Here is a 10603-nt window from a genome sequence, read left to right as displayed (position 1 = left end):
CAGCAAACATATGAAGAAATGCTCACGATCATTAGCTATTAGAGAGATGCAAATCAAAACAACAATGAGATACCATCTTGCTCCAACACTAACAGCAAAGTTCAACAGGACAGAAAATAACAAATGCTGGTGAGGTTGTGGAGAGACTGGGACTCTCATACACTGCTGGTGGGACTGTAAAATGGTACAACTGTTGTGGAAAGCAATATAGTGATTCTTCCAAAAGTTGGAATTAGAAATACCATTTGACCCAGCTATTCCATTACTAGGTTTATACCCTAAAGAAGTGAGAGCGATGACAAAAACAGATATATGCATGCCCATGTTCATCGCAGCATTATTTATTTACAATAGCCAAAAGATGGAAATAACCTAGGTGCCCATCAACTGAGGAATGGATAACCAAACTATGGTGCATACACACAATGGAATATTATGCAACGCTAACGAATAATGTAGAATCTGCAAAACATCGCATAACGTGGATGAACTTGGAGGACATTATGCTGAGTGAAATAAGTCAATCACAAAAGGACAATTATTATATTAGTCTATTATTGTAAAAGTTAAGGAAAGGTTTATCTACAGAAGGAAGTTTTCTTTCTTGGTTACCACGGGTGGGAGGGGAAGGAAGGGAACACTGTAAGATAGATACAGATAAGTATTGATTTGGGTGAAGAGAGGGGCAATGTACCAAATCTGTGTGACTAATATGGCGGCATTGAGGAAGAGAAAGACATAGAGAGGTACATGGGAGGTACAGACAACAAATATGAACACTTTTGCACATATAGTACTGTGTTGTCAAGGAAGGCAAATATGGGTATATGGATGATTACATGGGTGGACAGGCTGTATGATTAGGTATGTCTATGAAATGGGGAGTATATCCAAGTACATATATAGGATTGGCAGACAATGGTCCTACAAGTTTATGTGAATGATCAGAATTCCCAGGTGTATAGTAGAGCTGACAAGGGGCACGTTTGTGGTCACTGCTTGGTCACAGCCAGCTACCCAGAGAGACCGAGTAGTTGATTCTCACTTTATTGTTCCCACAAATTTCAGACTGGTATATTGTAATGCTCACTCAACCCTAGCCAAGTTCCCATGTTGAAAGATGACTTAAACCAGACTTCAAATTCTCTATAAAATCTGACCTTGCCTTACTCCTATTCAGGGTTCTGTCAAGGGGTATGCACTCTTACTATGGTGAGCCATAAATTTAGCAGTTTTGAAAAACCTATGGAGCAGTTCTAATCTGTGTACATGGGTCGCCATGAGTCAAAATCAACTTGATGGCAACTAGAACCAGAAAAAGACATTTCTATTATATTTTTGTGAATTCTAGATTCACTCAGGAGTACTGAAGGCATCAATCAGCTGACTGGGTTGGTGGACATTTATAAAACCAACATTTAACAATTACAAAGACATCTAAATTTAGGAGTTGGAAAACTTGTTCAGATTCTGGCTTTACCATCCACTGACTGTGAGTCTGAACACTGAGTTTCCTTGCTTATATTTTGATGATAAAAATAATTTTCCCAAAGGGTTAAGGATTAGATAAAGTACTATATTGCGTAAAAGTACTTTGTAAGTTTTTTAGTAGTATACAAATGGTATTTACTGCTAGTATTAAGCAAGATATTCACTAAACTGGATGTTGACCAATGACACCAATAGCAGTGCTAAGTAAGCTCTGTGACCACCACATACCTAATGACCAGATGGTAGCCCCCTGGGCTACCTGGGCTCTCCACTCCCTACAAAAAAAATGGCTTGCTCTGGTCAAAAGATCACAATAACGTTCAATATTAACTTATACAATCATTATTACATTTTTTTGTCAAAAGTAAAATTCAAGATCACTGTGACTAGAAATATTTCCAAAATTTATCTTGTAGCAAGTGAATATAAAAATGAAAATCTGAATCTATTAAATTAGTCTTTATTAAAGGCACTGCACATCTATGATTTCTTAAAGAAAAATGTGAAGTTCTTGAATAAGAAGTTATAAGCTTATCATATCATTGCTATATACAATTCAAATAGACTTTGGAAAACACTGTTATAAAATTAACCCTTATGAATCAGTTATCTATGGAAATAACTACATTTCAATACAAAAATAGGCCATCATTTATTCATTTATCTGCCAGTTCACACAGAGGATCATTTTCTCCATGCATTTTGGCTTTTTGACACATATACTAATGGTAACTTTCTTGTCTTTTTTGGAAACAGTTATTTTACTGACACTGCAAAACACTCTGAAATCTACACAGCTTAAAGATCATTTTAAGATAAGAATTTATTTCTTCTCAACTGAAATAATTTTTAGAGAAGCACTTCCAAAAATAAAATAACAGCCCACACAGGGATGGCATAATAACAAAACAAATAATCATTGAGAGACAAAGATAAATCTGAACTTCATGAAAACTAGGGAAAGCAAGACAAGATGTTCTTCCAGAACTATATAATATTAGAAACAGAGGTTTAATGAAAATTAAAGTGTCTAATAAGCAATAAATGGTATGTGAGACTGATAAGACATTTCTCTTTTTCTCTGTCTCTTGATATTTCTAAAATGTTCCTGGGTGGCACAATCAGGTAAACACTATTACTAAAAGAAAGGTTGGAAGCTAGAAACCATCCAGCAGCATTTGGAAGAAAGGCCTGGCAATCTGTTCTGAAAGGTCACAGTGTTGAAAACCCTATGGAGCTGTTGTACTTTGCACATATCACATGGATCACCAAGAGTCGGAATCAACCTGACAGGAACTGGAACTGGAAAAAGTCATTTCTATTATAATATTGTGAATTCTGGATTCACTCAGGAGAACTGAAGGCACCTGGCATGACAAAAGATGTGCAGTAGTTAGGAGCATTGGCACTCAAATTGGACTGCCTAGATTTCTCCCTAAGCCCTACGAATCACTGACTCAAAATGTGGAGAGTTGGCTATTGGCAATATTCCGGTTGCCTTTCTATATCCATCCTCTAGCCTGCTTTGTGCCCCAGGAGGCTGAGCCATAGGGACTGCATCAACAGGTTCATTTGCCCTGGTTTCAACCAACAGAAACCAACAATAGGATATCTGAGAAGACAAGAGTGAGGTTAGGTATTTATTTTTTCAGCTCCCTCCCCTGTGGAGTCTCCAAACCTAGCTGTTGTTGTTGTTACGTGCTGTTGAGTTGGACCTGACTCATAGCGAGCCCTCCTTGGCTTTCCGAGGCAGTATCACTACAGAAGTACATTGCCCCATCTTCCTTCCAAGGAGTGGCTGGTGGGTTTGAACCGCCAGCCTTACGGTTAGCAGTCAAGTGCCTTAGGCACTACGCTACCAGAGCTCTCAAAACCCAAACCTAGCTAGGTCTCCTCAAATCCACAGATCCTGTGGGCCAGTCCTCTGATATAGCTTTGCTCTCCATGGTCCAGGAACTGTCTGTCCTTCCCTTGTCCCCTCAATCCTAGGGGTAAAGGAGAGGAAGATGGTATACTACTGATAAAACACATATTTGATCCCTTTTCCAACTTAGACCCTGAGTAACTAGGTAAAGTAGATACAAATAATGATACTGGAATTATGAGCAACTAAAGAGAAGCCAAAGTATTGAATTTAGTGAAAGTAGAGAAAAAAGACAGATAAAACAACTGGGAAAAATAAGCGAACCCACCTAGCCAGTGGAGATGGTAACAGAGAGGACTCATTAGAAATGCAAAAGAGGTCAGCAGAGGGAAGGAGGAAAAAAAAAAAAACATTGTGGAACCCACAGGCACTGGGGACTCAGAATAGTCATACCAGGAGTTTTTCACGGTGACCTCAGGCTCTGAGTAAGATAATCATCTGGGAAATGGATCAAGACCTCCCTTGGCTTGGGCTGCCCATAGAGTGCAGAAAGGAGTTGGGGAAAGGGAGAAACTCCCTCCAAGTAAGCGGAGCCCCAGAGCAAGTGCACTGCAGTGGGCTGGGGTTCAACTCTTCTACTACCCCTTTTAGCACAAAGTGGACCAGGGTACTGGGTTTTTGCAACTTCTCGACCCAAGCAGAAAGCAGTGGCCCGCTATTCACTGGGGTCTCTGTTGGTTGTGAACCACGGGTCTTTGATTGACAATAGGACGTAATCATTAGTAGACGTCTCAGAAGGACACAGATTACTCTGCCTGTGTCTCCATAGGGACTGAATTATCTCACCTCAGACACAGAAAACTCCTTCTACCTTTCTGTCTGGGGGCTCACTTCTAGCGCCTTTTTTCTTTTTTCTTTCCTTTCTTCCTTTTCTCCCCTGCCTCATCCAATTGAAGGAACACATTAAACCTCCACCAGGTAACAGGAGCTATTACACTGAACACCTCACCCAATAGACAGGTAACACCAATAGTTCCTGTGCCATAGAATCAGCAGCAGACAGTGAACAACACCTGCTCATCCCAACTCCAAATCCTCTTCATGATGAACAGAGACCTGCACCCATATCCCCACCAGTGATTCCATCAACACAGAAAGAGCTGGAGAGTGACCCATGACCTCCAAATTGACAACCAAAGAAGTACACCTGCTCCACACTTTCAGATATAGTAAAACATAAAATGAGGGTGAAACAAATCAATACATAACTAACAATTAAAGACAACAACTTCAAAATGCCTAGGAAACAACAGATAACCTCAAACTAAAAAAAATAAATAAATAAAACAAGACAATAGAAATAAAAACTCAGGCTAAAGAATTATCTATCACAGAAGAAAAACAAGCAATAGAACTATCTGAGAAAGAATTCAGAAGGTATATATATATAGGACTTTCCAAGAGCCCAAGGAAACCCCAAACAGAATCAACAAGAAGACAATATCCTGGAAGAATTCAGGAAAACCATTCAAGAACAAAATAACAAGATAAGTACACTTAGAACTCATATAAAAACAGCAATTAGAAATCCAGAAGATGAACACTAAAATTACAAAGTTGGAATACACAGTGGAAGGACAAAAGAGTAAACTAGAACTGGCTTAAGTATGCATTTCCCAACTAGAAGACAAATCCCTTGATGCCAGCCTGTATGAAGAAAATTCAGAACAAAGATTTAAGAGGAAAATGAAGAGAACCCAAGTTTATATGGGATGACATGAGAAGAAACAACATACACTTCATTGGAATACCAGAACAAGAGGAGGGGAAAAAAAAAAAAAAACACTGAGAAAATTTTGGAAGACTTGCTAACAGAAAATTTCACCCATATCATGAAGGAAGAAAAGATATCTATCCAAGCAGCTCAATGCACCCCATACAGGATAGATCTCAAGAGAAAGTCACCAAAACATATCATAATCAAACTCTTCAAAACCAAAGACAAAGAAAGAATCTTGGGAGCAGCTTGGGGAAAAAAAGAAATGTCACCTGCACCTACAATGGACAACCTGTAAGACTAAGCTCTGATTTCTCAGCAGAAACCATGCAGGCAAGAAGGCAATGGAATAGCATATTTAAAACCTTGAAGGAAAAGAACTGCCAACCAAGAATTATATATCCAGTCAAACTGTCCCTCAAATATGAAGGTGAAATCAAGACGTTCTCAGACAAACAAAAATTAAGGGAATTTTGTAAAAGCAGACCAACCCTACAAGAAATGCTAAAGGGAGCCCTTCCAATAGAGAACTCACAACAGAGAACAGCAAATTAAAATCAAGACCCTCAACACCATCACTTAAACACCAGACCAGAAATAGATGCTTAATCCTAGGGGTAAAAACATCTCCCAATGTTGATAATTCCATGTTGGATTCCCTAAACCCTGCCCATACCCTTGTAAATATAATTCAAAATACACACACACACACACATATATTTAAATTGTGCTTTGGGTTCAAATTTACAAAGCAAATTTGTTTCACATTCAACAGTTTACGCACATTTGATTTCACGTCCTGATTACCATCTTCAACCATAAAAAACTTTCCTCCTCCTCTCCTCTCCCAGAGACTACTGCCTTCCTGTGTCCTTAACTGTGCATTCCTGTCTGCTCAGCTTTCCCTCTAACTCTGCTCCAATTACCCAATAGAAATGTGTGGTCTGTTTCCTGATAGGACATTGGTTTATCTTGGTCAAGTTACCTAACTTCTCTGGGCTTCAGTGTCTTCATCAGGAAAACTAGTTTAATAAGAGTACCTGCCTTATAGCATTGTTGTGAGGATGAGATAAGATCATGTAAAGCCCTTAGGACAGTGGCTGGCTTATAGGAAACACTCAATTACTATTAATTCCAAGTATTTGGAGTCTCCATTATTGCTTAGAGGTCCCTGGGTAGCACATAGAATTAAGTGCTTGACTACTAACCAATAGGTTGGCCGTTTGAACTCACCCAGAGGCACCTCAGAAGAAAGACCTGACAATCTGCTTCTGAAATGTCACAGCCTTAAAAACCATGTGAAGCGCAGTTCTACAGTTCTGTATACATGGGGTCACCATGAGTCGGAATCAACTCAATAGAAACTAGTTTGGTTTTCAGTTTTTTTTAATATAATTGTTCAAATAGTGTGGATTCTTTTTTCAAAACACAAAATGCTATTTATGTTGCATAATAATGTTGTTGTTGTTGTGTGCCGTCGAGTTGGCCCCGACTCATAGCGACCCCTCCTTGGGTTTCCGAGGCAGTATCACTACAGAAGTAGGATTGCCCAACCTTCCTTCCGAGGAGTGGCTGGTGGGTTTGAACCGCCAGCCTTCTGGTTAGCAGTCAAGTGCTTTAGTCTCTATGCTACCAGAGCTCCTATATTTTATATAATGTCCATGGTCCTTCTATCCTTAAAAGTGAGATTTGACTGCTAGTAAAAAAGCACGCCTTCTTGTTACCTTACTATGTCGGTAGCCCCTTTCTATTCATGTTTTATCTACTGCTTAACAGTGAATGAGCTAGCCTTCTTAGTTCAAGTACAAGATATCAACAAAAAGCAACATAAAATAAAATAAGGTTCAACATTAAATAATCAATATTCTTAAAGGAGCTTTGGGGAGAAAGAAGGGAGAAAAACAGATTTTAGCAATGCCTAAATGTTTCCTGAGGGACATGTATCCACCCATTCAAAAGGTTTTATCAACAATGTGAAAATTTCATCCATGAAAAGTAATGATCATTAGCTTTTCCATGACAACTGTGCTTTTCTTACAATATCCATCATGCTCCTGGGGTCCATAGCTTTTTCACAATCACAATCCCTTGATGTGAGACATTAGTGGGTATTGATGTCATCTTAATTGTTTCCCACATAAAGTCCATTGCCACTTGTCACAAAGTCCACACACATTAAAAACCATTATTGAACTTTTGGGAGCTCTGTATGTATGAAGCAATTCTGAACTTGCCCTGCAATTTTAACGAAGGTTATGCAAGCAACTGCCTTGGTAATTTGGTTTGATTAACAAGGTCAATTTGAGTGAAATCCCAGATCAAATAGGATAAAAGAAAATTAAAAAAAATAGTAGCAGATCTGTGCCAAAATGTCTGGTGGAGAGGAGATAGACAGCATGAAGACCTATCACAGAGCAAAGAGTCATAATAACCACATAGCTTATATGTGAATAATAATTTTCTCTGGTAACTAGAGATGCTCAGTTTTACAAGTCAAAACAAGTATTTTTTGAAGCCTGAAATAGCTTAAGCACTAGGAACATAATAGTGGTACTCTGTTTCAATCATTCCCAACATTTAAAGTGAGTCTAAAAATACCACTAATAGTGTCAGATTCCAGCTCTAGAGAACCAGAGGAAGCATGCTTTCTGTATATTCTGTATAGAGTATATGCAGACTTTAACACGCAGAGAAATATTGCCTATACATATGCATGGGTATGTATAAATAAATGTATGTATTAGTTTATTTACATATCTACAAACACATATACAAATATGCACAATGTATTTCAGCAATTCTAAAATGTAAATTTCCTACACATTTTAACATCTCTGAAATTGAGATACACCTTACAATATAATGTTGTTGTTGTTGTTGTTATGTGCCATCGAGTCAGACCCGACTCATAGCGACCCCTCCTCGGGTTTCTAAGGCAGTATCACTATGCAAGTAGATTGCCCAACCTTCCTTCCAAAAAGTGGCTGGTGTATTTGAACCACCAGCCTTCTGGTAAGCAGTCAAGTGTCTTAGGCACTATGCTACCAGAGCTCCTTACATCGTAATAGTGTGACATTATCATAACGAGCTTTAGTGGCATAGTGCCTAAGGCATCTGACTGCTCACCAGAAGGCTGGCAGTTCAAACCCACCAGCCACTTCTCAGAAGGAAGGTTGGGCAATCTACATCCCTAGTGATACCACCTCGGAAACCCAAGGAGGGGTCCCCATGAGTTGGATTCAACTTGACGGCAGTGAGTTTTGTGGTTTTTAATAATATAATTAATAAAACGAAGCACTTTTTTCTATTTTTGTGGTACATACTTTAAAGATACATCCTAAAATCAATGACATCTTAGAGTGTGTGTACGTGACTTCTATTATTTTTGGTTGTTTTGTTTTACTAACATTTTTATCTGTTACATACTTACTGGAGATAATTTTAATTTTAGAATAACAGGTTTGCAAATCTGACAAATAAACACTAGTTACTGAGAGAAAACCTGTAAAGGCAAAGATGAAACATGTCAACACTGACCATACAGGAATAACACCATGAATTTGTTGAGCTGTTTATAGTGTAACCAAACTTCAGAAACAAAGTTCCAATAGGAAACACAACCAATGAGCCACACCATTTCCATAGCAGAAAATAATGATCCATGAAACGAACTGAAAGTTATCAGGCTCAAACTTCATGGACACATTATCATACTTACAAATGATTAAAATGACTTTTTGATGCATGAATGCATGAAACTAAATTTTACATAACATTAAGATACACAGACAGTGTATCATTTCAAATCCATGCTATTAAAATCACAAGTGCTAAAACTAATTTCATCTTCTCAATGCTTAACCACCGACAGATTCAGCTGGTCCCCAACAGTCATTAATCTTGCTTCCATTTCCTAGGCATTTAGCTCTTACTATTTGTCATTTCTCTCATTTTCTCTTTCCTTTTCTCCTCTTTATTAAGGTCCAATTGGACTATCTTTAAGTAGAAGTTATAGTTTTTAATATCATTTCTTCTCATCACTAGTTATATGACTTTTCTTTTAGAAAAGTTTTCACCCAAGAGAAAGAACTTCATCCACAAAAATATATAGAAATTCACTGGGTGTTCACCTTTTGTTAGAGACCAAGGACACAAATATGGCAAATGAGACTTTATTGTCCCTGCTTATGAAAATGAAGTCAGTGGCCCAGCAGCAGTGACATCACCATCACCTGGAAACTTGTTAGAAATGCAGCATCCCAGGTCCCACTCCAGACCTACTGAATCAGAATCTCCCTTTTAACAATATCTCCAGGTGATTCACAGGCACACTGAAGTTTGAGAAACACTGGTCTTGAGACCTTGAGGATCTCAAGAACAAATGACTATAACGCAGCATGATTCCTGCTGCAATAAAACCAGCACAAGATAAAGTGGTAGCTTCCAACGAACATGGTGAACAATCTCCTGAACATATCAGCCAAGGCTTCATAGAAGAAATAACCCTTTAACACTGTTACTAGGTGTTAAAGATAAATGGGAGTTTCCTATGCATACATTCTGTAATGTGGATTTGAATCAACAACAGTCGCCAGCTGTGACTTTGGTTGATTAATCTCTTTGTGCCTCAATTTCCCATCTGTAAAATAGGGAAAATGATAATATGGTGTTATGATGATTAAATGAGTTAATATATGCAAAGTTAAAGCATAAGCACTAAAGAAAAAAACATTATTATTATCATCAACATAATCATCATCTTGTTTTTGGACTTTTTAATCCACAAGGTAGCTTCTGTTTGTGGATTCCTTTATTTTGTTAATAAATTTACTCCTGTCTCATTAACAATGGTATCCTTCTTCATGTAAAAGCATCCTAGATTCTTTGGGAACTAAAATGAAAAAAAATGAAATATAAATACAGAGGTTTTTAAGCTAAACCACAACAAGGTCTCTGAATAATTATGATTATGTACATACTACAAGCCAGAAAACATCCTAATAACTTAGCTGAATTGACTCATTTAAATCTTATAACAACCTTCTGATGTAGTTAGTGTTATTACTCTCAGTTTACAAATGAGGAGTCACAAACCCAGAAAGGCTAAGCAAATTGCCTTAGTTCACATAGACAGAAAGCAACAGAGACAAGATCCACATGAAAGCGTGCTGGCTCCATAGCCTATGCTCTTAACCACTATAAAATACTATCTCTGAATGGGCTAACAATTTGGGAGAAGAATTTGGGAAGATGACTTATATATCTAGAGTGTGAATTTTTCAATCATATACTTACATCCTCTTATAGATGTTATTAGCACAGGAAATGTAGACTGATCTTCTCTTTCTCCTACCAGTTCAGGTTGACTACATGTTGTAATAGGAGCTCTGGTAGCATAGTGGCTAAGACACTTGCCTGCTAACCAGACGGCTGGCGGTTCAAACCCACCAGCCACTCCTCGGAAGGAAGGT

The sequence above is a fragment of the Orycteropus afer genome, unplaced genomic scaffold (assembly GCF_000298275.1).
Source record: "Orycteropus afer afer isolate SDZICR_OR568_19922 unplaced genomic scaffold, OryAfe1.0 scaffold00172, whole genome shotgun sequence".
NCBI classification, from domain to species: Eukaryota; Metazoa; Chordata; class Mammalia; order Tubulidentata; family Orycteropodidae; genus Orycteropus; species Orycteropus afer.
Note: the sequence above shows the minus strand (reverse complement) of the source record.